Source organism: Tetrao urogallus (assembly GCF_951394365.1).
Source record: "Tetrao urogallus genome assembly, chromosome: 7".
In the NCBI taxonomy this organism is placed as follows: Eukaryota; Metazoa; Chordata; class Aves; order Galliformes; family Phasianidae; genus Tetrao; species Tetrao urogallus.
This window is the reverse complement of record NC_136820.1, coordinates 29,525,213-29,544,273: the sequence shown is the minus strand read 5'-3', so window position 1 is coordinate 29,544,273 and position 19,061 is coordinate 29,525,213.

The window sequence follows — 19,061 nt, the reverse complement described above, 5'->3', positions numbered from 1 at the left end:
CACAAGGAAATAAATCCCCTACAAAACCAAAGAGGATGGAGAACATGGTTCAGAGACAGCATAGGTGGGTCTCATCCTGCTTTATCTAGTTATTAGCAGAGAGCACATATCATCCTAGCATTAACGTATAAAAGAGAGCAGATGGATCATGTCTCTGAAGTGTTCATTTCTCTTAGTAGTTTCTGAATAGATCCCAAGTTCAAATGCAGATATTTGATGTTGTACAAGGCCACTTGAACCCTGGTTTGGTGTTGTGAGAGGCAGATCAAGACCAGAAGTTATACTGCTTCTGATAATTTTCTTCAACCACATATTTACCATTTCTGCATTTTCTTTATCACTTCTCTGTTTAATGGAATAACATGTCAAATGTTAAAATGATATTTGCAATCTTAAAAATGCCTTGCTACAGCAACAGAAAAACGTATGCAGGGGCTTTATCTGCTGTGTCAGAGGAAGGGCTGCCTGGTGGGCTCTGGCATAGTAGGGATGAAGACCAGGACTATACCATCTGCCTTTCTGCCTAATGTGCAGGATCCTACATGTACCATCATGGTCAGCTATTACCTATACTGAGTCAGCTCTCCATCGTCACTCAGTCATTATGCAGCAACATACCATTTATTCATTATGCAAATCAATAAGCTCTAAAAAGTTCCTTCCAAATCAGAGTTCTTTGCCCAGCTCAAGCAAGAAGCCTATGTTTTCTGTCTTTCCCTGTCTTGATCTTTATTTCCACTATAACTTCTGCTTTCTTCTGCAGTCTTCACTTTAGTACCCAAAAACTTTCTACTGCTATGTGCACCTCTGCACCCTTTTGATGACAATTTTACATCAAATTTTAAGGTTGGATGTTCCCAGACCAGCAATGGAAACATCCAAAAGGCTTGTCTGCATTGCAAAACATTGAGTTGCATAGCACTAGCTAATTAGGTATTTATTAGATTTAGATCTGTAATGTCAGTTCCTAACTCTATCTTGGCAGATTTTTTTTCTTAAGATGGTCTGAAATAAATTCTTGCTTCAGTGATTGTCCATGACTATTTCAAAATGAGTTTCATGCAGCAAATATATTTAATTAGCAATGTAAAAAAAAAAAAAAAAAAAAAAAAAAGTCTTCAAAGACAGAACTTGGGGACACTCTCTCTCTCAGTCTGAGATGAGACATTCTGAGGACAAAGAAAATGCAAGAGTTTGGAGGCATTGTCATTGTCCCTGAGCTGTGTACAGTTTTTAATTTAGACATAGGCATTCTTCTAACTTCAGTCTGCAGCATTTGTGTAGCCATGATGAACGCAGCTGGATGGGTAGGTTGATCGTTTCAGAGCAGGAGAAAAAGATATCTATAAGGATGACCTTTTGAAGTATTTCTTGTTCAGATTTTATTCATGATCAGAAATACACTTTATGTCACATTCTTTATCACATTATGTAAAGGAAAACATCAAATGTCAACTAACAACGTCTATGCCAGAAAGGAATTTTATATTCCTTGCTGAGTGAGTGAGAATAATTATTTCTCTGTTCTCTCCAGAAGAGATTTGATGACAAAGCAGAAATCAATGAGCAAATCAATATACAACTGTCTGCACTAACAGTTTAAGTGGAACTTCTGGCAGCTCTTAAACAAACAATAGTACTCTCAACCTGGCAAGTAGTTAAAAAGGAAACTTACTTAACTTGTAAATCATTGTTTTGAAAAAGTCTCTTTTGAAAAGGTCTCTCAAAGGAAACTTGAGGAAGTCCAATAGTGTACAATCAGAAGAGGTGAGTAACTGAGAGGGGAGAGAAAATGGATCTTCTAGCACAGTGGAGGTAAATTTTTAACCACCTACTGTGGTCTATGAAGCTGGCAAAAGCTGAAATGGAAGACCAAAAACACGTGACATGTCTTATGCTTCCTTACATAAAACAATATAAAAAGTAGATACTGAATATTTGAATTTGATGAACTGTGTCTTGAAGAGCCTTACCAAAAGCAAGAAACCAAACTGGCCAGGGTAGGTAGAAGCTTTGTTGAGTGTAGGGGAAGCTTCTGAATGCTGATTGCTACTGACACCACAGTGAAGTGCTTATCAGGACAGTGGCACAAGATGTGTTGTACCAGTAAATTCAGGCAGCACTGGAACAGGAGCATGAGGACATTAAAAAAAAATGCAGCTTCAGAGATTTAAGTGTGGGTAGAAAATAATAAATACTCAATGGAAACCATTTCCAAAAGAATGTATGAGGACTCTGAAAGGTCAGTCTACCAGGTAATCTCCTCAGTATTGAGACCTTGTGGTGTGTGTTTTTTGTGTGTTGTGTGGTGTGTGTGTGTGGTGGTTTTTTTGTTTTTTTTTTTGTTTTTTTTTAAGGTTTTTGTGTGAAGTTGAAAAAACTACAGTCTCAATTCTGAGCTGAAGTTCACTGTGGAAGAAAAAATGCTGTTAATGAAGCATAAAATTGAAGAATAATAAAAATGCCAGACTGGGCTTGTCACAAGTAGCAAATCCATAAATGTGTGATCAGAATAGTGTTAATCCGTAGGAAGAAATTGGAGCAAACTTGGGAAAATATAATTAGAAGATAATTAAACCCTACCTAGAAGATAGAGAGATAACCAGTTACAATACAAAAACAGACTTATTTTATATTTCCTCTCTTAGAAGAAATGCTTCAATCTGTTATACCAGTTTTAGTGTTTTTACTTTACTGGTGGTTAAAAATTACTTAAGCAGCCAGGTGAAAATTGCCACCAGGTGAAAGAGTGTGGAGCTGCCTGAGAGCTCTTCATGTCCCAGGGGGCATCTTCATGGGAGGCAAGAAGGGGGAGGTGTAAGGGGAAGGATCACCAGCCATTGACTTCTCGTGAGGCATTCAGGGCAGGCGAGGAGCAGGCCTTGCCTTCTGCCTTGCATGCCTCCTGCACGCAGGAATTTCAGACAGCAGAGTGCAAGTCGGGGGCCAAGTGCCAACATGAGTTGTTCATGATAGATGTGTCTAGTCTATCATTTTGGCATTATTTTAAACACAGCTGGCAAAGGAATGTTCCAGAATGCAACTTGTGCTAATTGGCTTTTTCTACTAGGGTGATCCCCATTTGTAGGATGTGGTTTCCTTAATAATCCAGTGAATAACCTCTGGAAAAGAAAAAAAAAAAACACTTCCCTCTCATGAATGAAAATTGCCCATCAAAGCAGATGGTGAAGTCTGATGGAATCAACCTGCAAAGCCTAATGAGTATAACACTGCATCAGCAAGGCTTCTCTGAGGAGATTACTACAGTCACAAAATTGTTACACCAATCACACTACCAAGAGGGAGGAAGAACAGTTCACAAACAAGTTGTGCAACTTGCCTACAGGAGCACTAGGGGAGGAGAGCTGTTCCTCATTACGCTGCGTGTCAGCCCCAGAAAGACCACAAATGCAGCACAACAATACCCATGACGTCTTGGGTGGCCCAAGGTTTCTTACATTGTTTCACATCCATTGCTCGCTTGAAATATTCTCAGTAAAGAAGGAAAGCCTTTGGAAGCTTGCTGCCCATAGAAACTGTATTACATGCATTTCAGTTACATACCCACGCACACAAACATATTTGCAAGTGCATACACGTGTATGTACCCACAGACAATGTATCAACTATGAACAGAAAAAAAAGCACCAGTTTTCAGCACATTTCCAACTTATCTTTCCGAAGAGAGTTGGGAAGAATACTTAACACTTCTACTATAACCCTCCTCTATTCCTTTTATTTGTAATTCATTTTGAAGGGACAAGTTTTGTTTTGTGCACAGTTCCAAAAAGGAAAAATCTTTTGTTCCGCTGTTTATTATTATAAATGCATGTGGAGTATGTCATATGATTTTTCAGCCTGCATGGAATGAAGTGAAAAAGAGTTTTCAATCTTTTAATGCTCCATGCTTGTGGAAGAGGCATGAGAAAATGGTCCATGGGGATCTTATATTATTATTTGAGGGATTTTTATTTTTCAGGCCTGGTCAGGTTTTATGACTGGTGCATTTCCGAGAATGCACCTCTCAGGCACTGGGGTTTATAATGATTTCCCCTTATGCTATTTATCTCACTTTTCCAGTTGCAGTGCATTTATCCTCACACAGACAGAAGCATGACAGGAGAGGAGAGGAGACGTCAAAGAGATTCTGCCAAACAGAAGAATATGGATTTCCTCGCTCCCCTCACTAGCTGATATTTTCAAGAAGATGCAAGGTTTTGCAATGCACAAATGCATTAGCAATGCAAAGAGAATGGGAAAGGCTCTGACATTTGCTGAAGTTCCATTAGAATGGTTCAGGTTGTGTATACAGGAGGGGAAGAATTTGGGGACTGGCTGGCTGCCCTAAAAAGCACGCATTTTACAGGCTGCTGTCTGTGCTTTACCAGCAACTTCTCCATCTACTGCAACTCAGAAAATGATTTGTTTTATCATAGCTCACATTCAAAAAGTGAAAATACAAAATAGATGTTGCTTATTTGATTTTTGCAAACTCTAGACTTCGTGGTTGATTTATGCAAAAATATATTCACTCCCAGTCAGGATACAGGACTTAAATGTAAATACACACTGTGATGGCAGCAAAAAGAAGTTGAACAAATGTCGAGTCTTTCTTACTTTTTTTTTTTTTTTTAAGGCAGAATGAGGCAAAGATATTCTTAAACTTCATGTCCACCCTTACAAAAAAGGTACAATCCTAGATAGGGAACAGAGAAGACAGTGTTTTCTATAAAAATGGATGAGAAAATATTTTCAAGTGGATTTTCAAAGGTACTAGAGGATTTAGGTTCTCAATTGCATGGAGTGGAATTTGTTGGCTGTGCAGACTTGTCTGTAAAAGGACAATTCCGCAGCCAAATCACCTATTGGGACTATCAGATCTGAGGTTCACACCTGCCTCTAGCTGACTTTGCAAGCCACTTGCCCTCTCTGTGCCTCAAGTTCCTTTTCTGTGAAGCATCAATTAGGAAATTAATTAGGAAAATGTCGCACAGACAAGTGCTAATGATGCACTCATTGTGGTGTGGTAGGAACAATTATTGGAGTCATTTTGCCACAACTGGAAGCACAAAGTTGGATTTTGCATAAGATTTACTGTATATGTATAGAATAAATAATGTCATTTGCTCAGAAGAAAAAGAAATCAAGCAGTATTTGCTACCTCTCTGTTAAAATGAAGAGGCTCAGGATGTTAAATAAGGCAAATATTTTGCCTTTAACAGAAAAGAATTAGTAATTATTATCTTGAAGTAGCTTTGCTCTATGAAGTAGCATCAAACTTCGTGAAAAAGAGGCAAGAACATGGATGAAAAGGGAATGTGTGAGATACTAGATCTGACTACCAACAAGTGAGACTGGCCACACAACACCTGCACGGTGTCACCACCATCATGCTAGCAAACTGCAGCCAGACATAGCCTCATCTGCAGGCTAAGCTAAATAGGAACTGAGACTTCACATCTCTTAATTTTCCTGCAGTACAAAACTTTTGGCTTCAAAAAACCAAAAGAGGCCCTACACAGAGGCTAGATCTAGTGCTGACATGCAGTGAGGGATATTTCCTAAACCTATGCATAATTCATAAAGGAGAGAAAGCAGTTTTTTTTTTTCACCTTACTCAGTCCCATCTTATGCAGTTTGGTGTTCAGTTTTGGAGGTCTGGTTGGCAGGCACCATGCTCTTTTCTCAGGTCTGCTTGGAAGGAGTAAGGAGAAACCTCTGCAGCAGTGCTTTTGCTTTCCCTACTAGTGACACAAAGTTCATCTCATGCCATAATGCCTGTGGGGTTACAGCTCTCCTGGTACTTCCAGTAAATCTTTCCCTAGATTCTCCAGAGGAAAATATGTAGAAATCTATTCAAGAGAAATGTTTCAGAAAAGTAGCCCATGGGAGCAATCCATTGGAAAGCTAAGCAAAGCCAGCACCGAAAGATTTTGCAACCACTCAAGGTTTCTTAGTGCTGCTGCTCCATCCATCTCCTGCACTTGAGTCTGTTACATCCAAACACAATGGAAAGTTCTCCTAAAGTTGTTCTTGACACACTCATCACACAGCTCACACACTCTTTTTTTTTTTTTCCAGTCTTCTGGACTACATTAAAATAGCTCAGTTCCACGGGGGACATCTCTGATTACTCACTTTTAGTTTAGTTCCTAATTTGTCATCAGTGAGGAAAAGGGTTCAAACTTGAAATCTAAATCTTTTGGGTATGTTCAGATCTGGGACTTGAACTGCCTTCTTACGCAAATGATCCTGTAACCTGAGCTCTTTCCCTGGAGGAGAAATAAGGCTGGATGAGGCTGTGGCCTTATTGTTGGTAATTGTGCTCATGCTCCAGCAGTTTCAGGACAACCAAGTCCTTGGCACCAGATCTGTCAGTAGCCATGCTGCCACCTGATGCCCTCTGAGTTCTGTCTCAATACCCTGGCCCCAAAATTATAGCCAAGCCAAAACACAAACACAAGGGACATTGTGTTGGTTTGCCCTCTGTCTATGTTAACCTTGATTTTTTTGTATCTTTGTTTCTGCGAGGGATATAAGTCATTCCTCCAGATCCCTCTTTATGTGCAGTGTGTTGTATTTCAAAGGTATGTTAAGTTTTCTTCCTGTCTCTGGTGTCTAAATGAGATGAATTTCATCAAAGATGTCCAAAAATGAGAAAACAGTACCAGATCCACAGATACCTTTAGCTTGTGTACAAGTGAGATGAGGGGGCAGGTCATTTGCAGTTTCCTTGTGTTTAGGCCAACTCTTGCTGGCACTAGTCCCAGCATAGATGAAAACAATTTGGGTATTAGAAAGGTATAGCTATATATGAAAGCAAAAGAGCTGCCAGAGACATCCTATATTCTCTGGATGTTTTTCCTGCTCAACTGGAAAAATCAGATCCAGTTCTCACCCCTTTTCTTCACTGAAGTGGTTCAAGTTGGAATGGAGAGCAGGCAAAAAAAAAAAAAAAATAGAAAGGATGTCAAGTTACTAAAAACACAGACATTGTAAAGCCATCCACTAGGGCTAATAGATGAATGAGGAGTGGTTGAGTCCATGAGATGAGAGTAGCAGCTCTGTGCATGTTTTGAGTTCTCACAATCCTCAGGACATCCTAGCAAACACCAGCCCCTGTGGCAGAAATACCTTTTTACCTGTCCTGCCTCCTTTAGGGAGAGACACATTGATCTCCTCCCTGTATTTACAGCAGCTTGTACTAACTGCACTGAAATAGATCACCTTGAGATTTGGTTCAAATGCAGTAAATCTCTTGAGTTTATTCCCCAGCTGTTATGTAGGAAAGAAAATTGTTTAAATACTGACTTCAGGGAGGCTGAAGACAAAGGCATTACTTCTTCCCAGATGTGAATTCTGCCTAACTTTGAAGTAAATCTATTTAGCCATCCTTAAAATCTCTCTACATGTTCTGTCATTATGTTAAATCATTAATTGTCCTAGTTTCCAACATAATGTGCATTAGAGTCATTAAGACTCACTACTCTGGCAGGTTTTTCTCTCTAGTTATTTGGTCTACTTAAAAAGTATTATTCGAGTCTCTGAGGTTTTCAGTATTTTCACGTCCCATGGAAAATTGCCATTTAGCCTAATGGAAGCAGAAATCAAGACTTAAAAGGTTCCCCAGCATGCAGGAAGACTCACAAGTTAAAAGCCTAAGATGATGTGGTATACAGAATTGTATTAATCTCTTACATATAAAAGAATATGCACATTTTCTGGATAGTTACAGTTTAAGTTTTACTCTCTGTGCTTTAAAATGTTATGCTGAGCTTTATATGGCCAACTCCATACTGGCAGCCTGGAAAAAAAGGAAGCATTCCTTTAGCAGTTGAAAGCTGTAGATAAGCACTGGGATTTTGTTTCCCCTGATGTGGCAGTCCTTTTCCAAAACACTCTGCCTGCTTCAATCTTGTTCAAGCCCTTCTGGCTTTAATGCAGCATAGGACACTAATATGGATATCAAATCCCTCCTAGACGGATTTCAGAGACACTGAAATAAGTCTGATACTTTTCTCAACTAAGATTCAAATTTACCCCCTTATCTCACAGTGTTAGCTCAGTATTCCAGTTTCGGGTTGTTTTGTTTTTAACCAGAAGTTCTCTTACATCCCCACAAGTCTCCTGGCTGATTCACAGAAAAATACATACGAGGTCAGAAAATTTATTTCACTGCTTCAACAAGAAATTAATAGAATTGATTAGCCACAGTATCTCAAGGCTTAGATCCCTGCTTTGCAGAAGAAATTCATAATATCCTGAAAGTTGAAATCCTGAAATATCATTTCTCTGCTGTGAATAAGACCAAATCAGCTATTCGTTGCACTCAGTAAAGATACAGTATAGTGAACAGAATGATAAGCCTAGCTAGCTGTTAGCACTGTAATGAAAGCAGCAAACCATGACAAGGTTAATCCCTGCCATTAAGAGTGGCTATAACACACCTTGTTGATATTAATAAGGTCTTTGAGCTTTATTTTCTAAAAGGCTTAATAAGTCATAGTGTGAAGTTGACCTAAATGCTGCTGATGCTTTTCTGTCATCATATGATATGCCTACTTTGCAATTGGCAGAGTAGAATGCTCTGTAGACTCTGTTTCTTAATCAGAGATTAAAGCAGCTATAATAGGTGTAGATAGAGAAAACTTTACAAAATAATGTGCCTCTTGCTGAGTCTTAAAGCATCATTCAAGACCTGTTCTGAGACCCAGAGTCTATAGGACTTGCAATCGCCATTCTAGTCCCTGCACTGCTTCTTTAGTGTGTCTGAATAGCTTTCATTTCTCCATTATAACAGTGAAATATTGTCAGTATTACACTTATACTTAATCCATCCTTTTACTGCTAATGAGAAGAAAGAATCTTTAATGGCTTCTTTATTGAAATCTAGCAAGATCAAAAAGCCTAACAGAACAAAATACATGCTTGAGCTGTGGTCCAGGAAAGCCCTATCACAACTCTTACCAAACAGCAAACGTTGATTTATTTTTTTTTTAAAGTGCAAAATGTAAAGATAACAAGGTAAATATTTCCTAGAAAGTTGTACATTCAGCATTCTTTAAGGCTAAGAGAAGTGAGGTTGCTGACTCTTCCCTGAAGTCTTATGTGGGTCTTCACTGTTCGAAACTCTTCACCAAGAAACTCATGAAACCAGTCTGCAAACTGCTCACAAGCAACCCACTGCATGAGGCAAAAAACTTGTAGCTGAACTCTCTTGACTAGTTATGATTAGATGCATCAGACACATTATATTATTGAGTTTGGGTTTTATGGGGTTTTTTGTTGTTGTTGTTTCTTTTTCTGCAGTTAAGCTTTCACTTAGTTATTAATTGTAGGATTCAGAATAAAGTTACTCTTGATCTCCACAGCAGGCCCCTGACACATGGTACAAATGAGCACATCTTCCAGGAAAAAAACCGTGAAGCCAAGATATTATTCTTGACTCAAAAAGCCATCACTACAATACTGTAAGTTATTATATATAAGCTATTATACTGTAAGTTATGGGTAAGTAACAAGGAGAACAGCAAGGCAGTGATGCTACTGTAGCTCCTTGTTGTATTCTTATCCTGGCTCACTTATATCTCTTCCATTTGTTTTTTCCTTACCTGTTGAACTGTGAGATCTTTGGAGCTACACTGTGTTTGATGTATTGTCAGAGTAAGCTCAACTTGGGGCCATGCAAATATTAAATTTACAGCCCATTAACACTCATGAGCATTTTCTGCAAAGGACACATAAAGGAAGATGACTACAACTGAGAGGAAATCTTCCCTGTTCATTAATTTAGTTTGTTTTTTGTTTGTTTGTTTTTTTTTTTGTTTGTTTTTTAAAGCAAGAAACTTTCTTAGTGGAAGAAAGTGGAAAAGCTTAAACTTCGTGGTTGACACATCAAAAGTAAAGCTAGTAAAGCTAATACAGCAAGGTGACTAGATGACCTCAGGTAGGATAGCATTATCTCATTGTATACTTGCATGCTCTTGCTTTCTATTCTCAACAGCAGAGAGTGTAAAGCTCCTTTCTGCGATTTTTTTTAGCTGCAGTCTCAGTGGTCATGCTTTAAGGTGAGCAGGTAAGAATTATGCTGCAGAATAGAAAAACAGCTGTTAAGATTACTTTTTTTACACAATTTCTAATGGTTTTGTACTAGTCCTTGGGTCTGAGGGAGCCCAGTTCAGTCCCATCTCAAAGTGCCAATAACACACAAGCCAAAATAACAAATTTCTTGGGATACATGAAAACAAAAATCAAGGAACACATATCAGAAGGAAAACGACAGCTTTGCTGACCTTTTCTTCACTGATGTGTTGCTAGCAATCTTTGATTCCATGAATGTGAAAAAAATCAAGTGCAAAATGTTACAGATTACTGCTGAAATATTTATGAATGTGAAAACGTAATGATAAGGTTTAGGATGTTGTTATCATCATGAGTAATGCTATGTATACAACCTCTCTGCACAGCTTACTAAGTGCCACTGGAATTTCAGCTCAAAAATTATTCATCCTGGCAGAAGGTCATGCCATCTCACTGGGTTAAGTCACAAATTTCCCAGAGAGCATACGGGCACGTGTTTGGATTTAAGGAAACAACCCCCTCCCAGAAGTTAATGATGGAGGTTGTTACAAGGTCTAAGCAAAGCAATTATTTTTAAACTACAAGCCAACAAAGCATTCTCTTTGTTTGTTTTTCTCCAGGTTGTCCTTGACTTTCAGAGCTGGAAGACAGCTGCAGGCAGGAGAGCAGCCAAGCTCACCAGGGAGGAGGTGGAATTAGTCTCAACCCTTCTGAATAGTTCAGGGAGGCTCATATACAGTCTTTCCAAGGCTTCACTGGGGAATAAGGCACCCATACATATTTTTTTTAAACGCGATTTGCCCCAGAGTTCACCTACTAAATCAAAGGCAACTCCTAGTGGAGAAGAAGCAGGAAATGAGAACAGAGGGAAAGATAAGGTTATAAAGGAAACTTTGGAGGCAACAACATGAGCAGCCAATAACTGGGACCATATCTGCCTAATGGAAAACCAGTAAGTAAGATTTACCTTTCCCAGGCAGAGTCCAAGAGCAAAGGGAAAACTCAAATACTTGGATATAGAATGGAACTGGGAACATGTATTTTTCAACATGTGCACACAGGCACCCAGAAAGGAGAGGAGGCTACTTACTGTAACCAGAAATGGGAGCAAGTAGGAAGAGGGAATCATTCCAGTATGTGGGAAAGAGCCAGACTGGTGAGCCTCATGAGTTGTGTGAACCCTTTACTGTGCATAGAAGTAATGCTCTGTTGGAAATAAACTGTTTTATTTTCATGTCTTATGTAGTTAACTGCTGGGGTCATCACACTTAATCAATAAAAATGTGTATGATCCCAAAAATCCACCATGAGAAGACTCAAATCAAGCAGAGTTGCACTAGGTGAAATACAGACTTGCTTCACTCCCTGGCAGATGAATGGGTGTACCACATGGACTCCTGTTCCAGCCTCTGCATCAGGCAAAACAGTGTTCACAAGCAGCTTGAGACCCATCTCTCAGACTGTGGGTTCTGACTGTATCTGAAAGAAACTGCTAGCTCAGCTCTGGCAATGGTTGTACACTGTTTGTTTGCACCTCCTGACACTCCTGGTACCGCACCATCCCCCACTGCCAGCCTTGCTAGAGAGGAGGATGATACACAGAACAGATCCCCAGGCTGCTCATGGCAGTGCCACTCCACAAAGTCCTCTGCCAGACCTAGGGCAAAGAGACAGAAATCCAGAAAAGAGAGGGAAACAGAATCACAGAATTGTAGGGGTTGGAAAGGACCCCCAGAGATCATCGAGTCCAACCCCCAGGTGGGAAAGGGGATCCTGGAAGTAGTAAGCACAACAAAAAAAAAAAAAAAAAAAGAAAAAAGGAGGGAAGAAAGGAGTAATGAGGAGAGCAGGGAAGGTTGTGTGAAGGGGACAAAAAAAGAAAGCATTCCACCTTCACATTGCAATCCTCTTCTTTATCACCCACCTGTTTCATTTCAAGCATTGCAGTTTTTCTGTGACACAGAATAGCCAATATAATCCCCTTACTCCTTTGCAGCCTCAAGCATAATATCTGAGATCTGCATTATTATTTTTTTTTTTTGTCATCAAAGAACAACTGAAAATATGAACCACACTAAAAAAAAAAAAATGAGTAGTGTAGGATTGGTATTTTGATGCAGTAATCTTGGAAAATGCCTAAGGTTTCACACTGGCTTTTCAGTCACTTCCCACTGACACTGAGTTTATGACCTTCAGGCAAGAAAACCTTTTGTAATAACTCACTTTTTTTTCTTCAGCAGATTTCTGATATGCATAGAGATGAACTGTTCAATGTGGAAGTAACCTACACTAGGGACACCTAGGAAACAAACAGGATGGTACATATGCACACACGCAGAATGCAGTGCTGACATTGGATTGTTCAGGTTGAATATCATAATTCAGTGATTCTCAGTGCTCCATTTCAATATTGATTGACTAAGCAGTCAGAAATCTAACTTCAGCTATTTTGATATAAATCTAGCTAATTTTGATATGCTGTATATAGTTAATCCAAACATGAAGGTAGATAGCAAGTGGGAATTTCTGCAAGACTTCACCCAAGAATATATCCGGCCTACACAAACATCATGTAATTTAAAAAGTTGACTAATGTTATGTTACAATGCCCATAAAAGAGATTTTTTATTCATTTCTATGATCTTTAAATTCAAAATGTCAACTGCTGTATCTCAGATTGTGCTCTCTTACCAGAATGAATTACATTCTTAACTTTCAACAGATAAAAAAAGTTTGCTTTTATGAAATTATTTCCTACTGACTTAATGAATTTGGGAATAAAAAAAATTTCAAAGATGGTCTTTATTTGCAGACTCCTAAAAATATGTATTACAAGTATATAAAATGCTTTTAATTGCACCCCTTCAAAATTCCAATTCAAAAATTTATTTTTCCTTGGTGTAAGGAGGGAACAGCTGCACATCAGCATTAATATCAAGTGAATCTTATCCTAACAAAATGAGCAGATTTAAGCAGTGTCCCGTTTCAGTGTGAGTTGGTTAGAAGAAAAAAAGCAAAGTTCTGCTCTTTATTCTAATACAGCAATTTTGGTCATGTAAAATCCACTACATTTGGCACATATGGTGTCAAAGAAATGCTACTGACAAAAGCAGATGCTGCACAAGCTGATGCAAAGCAAACACAGTGAAGATATTGCTGTGTATTCCTTAAACAAAACAAGCCACATCTCAGAAGCAAAGATATTTACTATTAACTTATTGAAAGAATTGTAGCAGTAAACTGATAGAATTCTGAGCATTGTATGCCTAAGGGAGGTTTTGTTGGCTTGAATAGATTTATTCCCAACTGGTACCAGCTTAAGTGAAAGAACCAAGATCCGTATGTAGACCTTCTGCTGGTTAACTAAAAACCTCAGGTAAAATTGTATGACAGCATTCCTCATATTTCCTCCCCCCTAAGATGTTGATCAAATATGATCAAATGCACTGGAAGATACTTCATCTTATTCACATGTTCTCCTATCATCTTATGCAAGACCCTAGAAAAAATTTGCATTAAGTGTTTCTCTGTGCTTGGATAACAAACATGAACTATTTTTAAGGTGTGCTCAAGGACAGTTCTGCTCATTTCAGACTTCTTTTTGTTCAGGCTTTGCAGTATTCAACCAAAATTGTTATGCAGGACACTAACAGTTATTGAAAATTTCATAACATTCGTCCTTGAATCACAGGAGAGAGTAGAAGCACAAGTTTGATAACTTTGTTTTAAACTATATTAACGCTACAGTTTTGTTTTTTTTTTTTTTTTGTTTTTTTTTTAAAGTGTAATTCATTTCTGACTTATTTGTGGTGACTTGCAGAGTGGTTAATTACTGCTTGGAGGCAAAAATTGCTGCACAGAGGTCATTAAAACAGAAAGATTTAGGGAGTGCAAAAAAAGTCAGTTTTTTAGAACTAGTTAATTTGTCCAGAAGGGGATACATTTTTATAGCATGCATAAAGCAGAAATATTTATCTTGAAGCAAAACCACAGTATTTTCCTTTCTGTTTTTAGAACCAACCATTTGGTTGCTCTGCAATATTGTTAGACAGATATTTCTTTGTTACTAGTTTTTATTACAATACTTTCCCTGCTATTAAATTTGGAAATATTCAGGTTACTCCTCAGCTGTCCCTAGGACCCCACTGATTATATATGAAGAAAACATCTCACTATTTCAATGAAAAAATCCTAAATAATTTTATTGGTTTAATTACATTTATTCATATATTGTTTACAAATAGTTTTTATTGCATTAGCTTCATATTCCCTCTAAATAGTCTCAAATTTGATACTATGTTAATTTAGGACATCCTGCTTGACCACCTGTTTCCCATGGGTTTTACTGAAAGATTGCAGAAACACGAGCACCTCATGAAATGTGGTCAAAAACAATGCGATAGGTTTTTAGGTGAACAGCCCAGCCAAATCACAAACCAAGCAAGTAAAGACTATCTGAGAGTTCTGATTAGGAAGAGGATTTGTTTTCGCCATCAGAAGCTGAGACACTGCTCTTCTGAAATCTGACAAAATACAGGAACAACAATGAGCATGCTGTTACAGGTTAGTTAAAGGACACCAAGGAAAAAGTACTGTCTGAAATGTGTTGGAATCCAAGCAGCTTATTTTTTAATGGGAAACACAAAGACCCATGTTTCTGGGAGAAAAATAGAGGTGTTGAATTTTGAGAATTTAACATGAAAAATGTGTTCCTGACTTAAGTGCTCAGACTCTCACCCAGAAAAAAAGAAACTCATAATGGATATTTATCTTTGCAGTTGAACTGTATGCAATTAAGACGGTCTAACATTTTTCTCCCCAGCGCACACACAAGGCACTTTTCTCCATCTTCTTCTGCTTAATCCAAAGTTTAAATCAAGACAGCTTGTAATGGCATCTCGCCCTAGCCTTGTCCCAGAGCAGTTATTTGTCTGCAAGGATCCCACCAGACCTCCACACATTGCGCTGGGCCATAATCTGGCAAATTGAAGCAAAAATGAAGCCATTAGAGATTTACCATAGAACCTGGCTTCTTGATGTCTCAACATTGTAAATTTTATTTAGTTCCATGAATTTGAGTTCAGGTCTTTATGAAGAACTGCATTCTAAAAGGCTCTGAGGTAGATTTTGCTTTAATAATTACCACTCCCATAAAAACAGATATGCACTTATACATGCACACTTTCTATATTGCTAGGAGCTTTACCACTGCTGGCACAGGCTTCAGTGTGTGCTGAGCAAGTTGCACATGTGATTGTGCGGCTCAGCACCCTACAGTCATTCACTCTCCCTTTCCCAGTGGGTTGAGGGAGAGAATAAAAAAAACCAAAAAACTAGAATTTGAGTTGAGATAAAACTATTTACTAAAATAGAGAAAAGGAAAAATGTAACAGTTATGACAATACGCCATATACATTCATGTATATATATATATATATGTGATGCACAAGGAATTGCTCACCACACCCCAGCCAGTACCCAACTTACTCCCAAGCAGCAGAAAAGAGCAAGAAGTATTCCTACCCCCTTCAAAATTCTCCTGGCACATGCCATATGGTATGGAATTTCCCTTTGGCCAGTTTAAGTCAGCTGTTCTAGGTCTGCACCCTCCCTGCTCCTTGGGCCCTCCACCAAGAATGGCCTTGGCTCTGTACAGCACTGCTTAGCAGAAACTATAAACATCACTGTTACCAACATTGAACCAAAACAGCATCATACTAGACACTCTGAAGAGTGAGACAAATATTCTGTAAGTCAGAGAACTCAGCAAAATTCAGGAAATGTAGGCAAACGCACACTGATGGCTTCCAGTTCTTAGAATTATTTTACTCCCTATACTCCAGAGGTGCTATGACTTGCAAGGATAAAAAGAAAAGCAGCCCTCCGCTACCTCTATGGGACCACGTGTGGGGCACATGGAGGAGCTGGGCATGCTAGAACAAGACAGAACCCCTCCAGCCTACACACATTCCTTCAAGAAGGCAGGAGATGACTTTACCTCTCTGTCTGAGAGGCTGTGCCAGTTAGGGGAAGATTTATTTTCCAGTGTAAGCTCTACTGGTCTCCCCTGGATTCCGTACCCAGTTACCTTTCTCTTGGTCCATTGCTTCAGCACAACTTCGGAGAAGAGTTCATGTTTCAGGGAATTCTGAGTGAACATTCAACAGCAGGGCCGTTTCATTCACCATCACAGTGATTAATCATAAGACATAGACAGGACACAAACCCTGGGCAAGGTCATCTTGTGAGTATTCATAAAGGGGCACTAGAGCCAAATTTGCAAGCTGTTCCTGCAACCCCAGTCGCAGCTCCATCACCTAATCTTATAGAAGATCTGATTTCATTTCCAAAGGCTCCTGGGGCTCAGATTCTCAACCTACCTCCTACTATATATACATTTACAACTATTTTTTCCTCATCCATTGTACAATTAACAAATGTACAGTTAGAAGAGTGGCATAGTTAAGACATTATTTTACAGGTTCATAGTTAAAAAAATTATTGTAGTAGAAAGAGACAATCAAAAAATGAAATGCTCACCTGTGTCCTAGGCTCACAGTAGAAAACTCCAAAAGGAAGAATCTCCAGAAAGAGGCCCTTCCTCAATGGCAGTCAGCCCTTAAATGGGTCTAGGAGAGGTGCAGCCAGGCTCCACCCCTTCTGGTCACACAGCTGAATTGCCTTCACCTGTGCTCCCATGGCTGACCCAGTCCTTGCCTCAGGTGATCAATCAGTGTGGTTCAGGCCATGACTCAACAGTTCCCATACATCCATTTATTGAAAGCTGAAGCTAGGAATGCAAAGGTTATTCACTTCCAAAACCCTCTCTATATGGAAGAGCCTACAGTGTCTCTGATGATGAATAGTACCAAGCTGGTATGCAAATTTGCTAAATGTAACCAAGGAAACAGACCTTACTAATATCATACGCTTCTCAGAGCATTTGCTGGAAGCAGAATAGCATCTCTACTACTAGCATAGTGTCACTCACCTCTGAGAATGCAGTGTAAAAGTAATTACTTACATACAATGAGGAATAAAATAACAATATGTTGTATGTAAATATAGCCAGAAGATCATCTCAATAAATGGACTGATTTGATCAGAAGGCTAGTGGAGCAGAATAGCAATTTTGAATTCCAGTGAAAAAGCAGTGTAGGTACCCAGAAAGTACAGTACTATTCAGGCTATCTTGGCACAGAACTGTTAGTAACAGGCACCTAACAATGTGAATGGGTTTATCATGACATGGGCTGGACCATGCAGGAACAATCATTGTGCACTTGAACAGTTAGAGCAGTCTTACTGTATGTCTTTTGTGAGCATTGGCACTGTGTTTAAAAAAAAATAGAAAAAAGAAAAGAAAAAAGAAAAGGAACCTGAAGCCTTTAAACATTAAGTTGAGGGCCTGACTAGATGATCTGTGAGTTGACTAGGAGGCCTGAGGCTGCTCTGGTGTGCAAAGTCCCCATGTTATACCAAGAGGAGTGCTTGCTGAAGGTGTTTCTGGGACATGAATTGGGAGCATGATTTGTGGAGGAACTTTGAAAGAGATGAAGGTTAAGCCTGGGTGTGGGTGATGCTCAAGGGCTCTATGGATGCAGCATACCTCTCTTGTGGTACTGTTCCTCAGGTTCTACTTTGCCCACCCCAGCACCAGACACAGGAGACAGTAGTCCTCTTCCAGCTTAACTAACTCCAGCAAAGCCAGATCAGCACAGAAAGACAATGGGATGCACCTGACCTGTGAGGAGAGAAGAATTCTTTCCTTCTGGGGAAATCCATACAACAAACATGATGTAAGTGTGAGCTGATGAACACATCAACACACAGTTTTTGCATGGCATCAGCACAGTGGGAAGGGAGCTATGGTGGAGCCAGCAAACTTAGAGGAGAAGATCTGAGTCATCTGTGTGTTGCAGATTCTTGGGATGGTTAGATGAGCCATAATTTAATTAGAAAAATTGATAATTTGAAAAAAATAATAATCATCAGGCAGGTGATCAAGCTGTGGAACGGGCTGACCAGGAAGTGGTTGAATCACCATCATCCCTGGAGGTGTTCAAGAAACATTTAGATGTTTTACTGAGGGACATGGTTTAGTGGGAAATATTGGTGATAGGTGGACGGTTAGACTGGATGATCTTGGAGGTCTTTTCCAACCTTGGTGATTCTATGATTACATGATCTTATTTTCTTTCTACCCCAGCATTCATTTCCTATCCCTCTGGTTTCTTTCTTAGATTTCAAACCCAAGTCTTCACTGTGCTAATGCTAAACATGAATGATTCAAAGAAAAGTTTCAGACAGAAGAAAATTTGTAGCTTTTTCCTTCTTGTTAAATAGACTGTAATATAAATAATTTAAGAATATATATATGAACAGTTTATGAATAAGTAAAGGAATAAATATATCACAGGATCGTACCAGATAATGAACGGAAACATTTCAGCTTTACAAGTGAATTTCAAAAATATTTGGCAGTCCAGTGCATTTTGTGAAAAATGCAAAACTCAGATATCCACCCAAGATTTCTGGACATTTATCTAACGCATCCCAGAATGCTAATGGTAGGAAATGTCCAGGAAAAAAAAATGTCTTTGTATGGTTTCCAGTATTTTCTAACATCCTTTAGAGCAGCAGTGCCCAAAACATACCTGTGGTATTTTGGTAATTCCACTTTTGCTGCCACAGATTCCACATAGTGCCAACATGTGCAAAAAAGTAAAATTAAACACCATTTCTAACCTCAAAAAAGCTTCATATTTGAATCATTTATGCTTCAGGGAAGGGCTCAAGTTAATTGGTATTTTCTGTGAAGTGTCTCATTTATCTTTACTTATGATTCCTCCACAGCTTCTGTAACAACTCCAATGCACTTTGTACAAGCTGGACTTGTTGCACTGGTATTTTTCACTGTTTAGAGAAACATATTATGCTTTCTCAATTCCTTTTCTAAACGGGATATTATGCAGGACTTT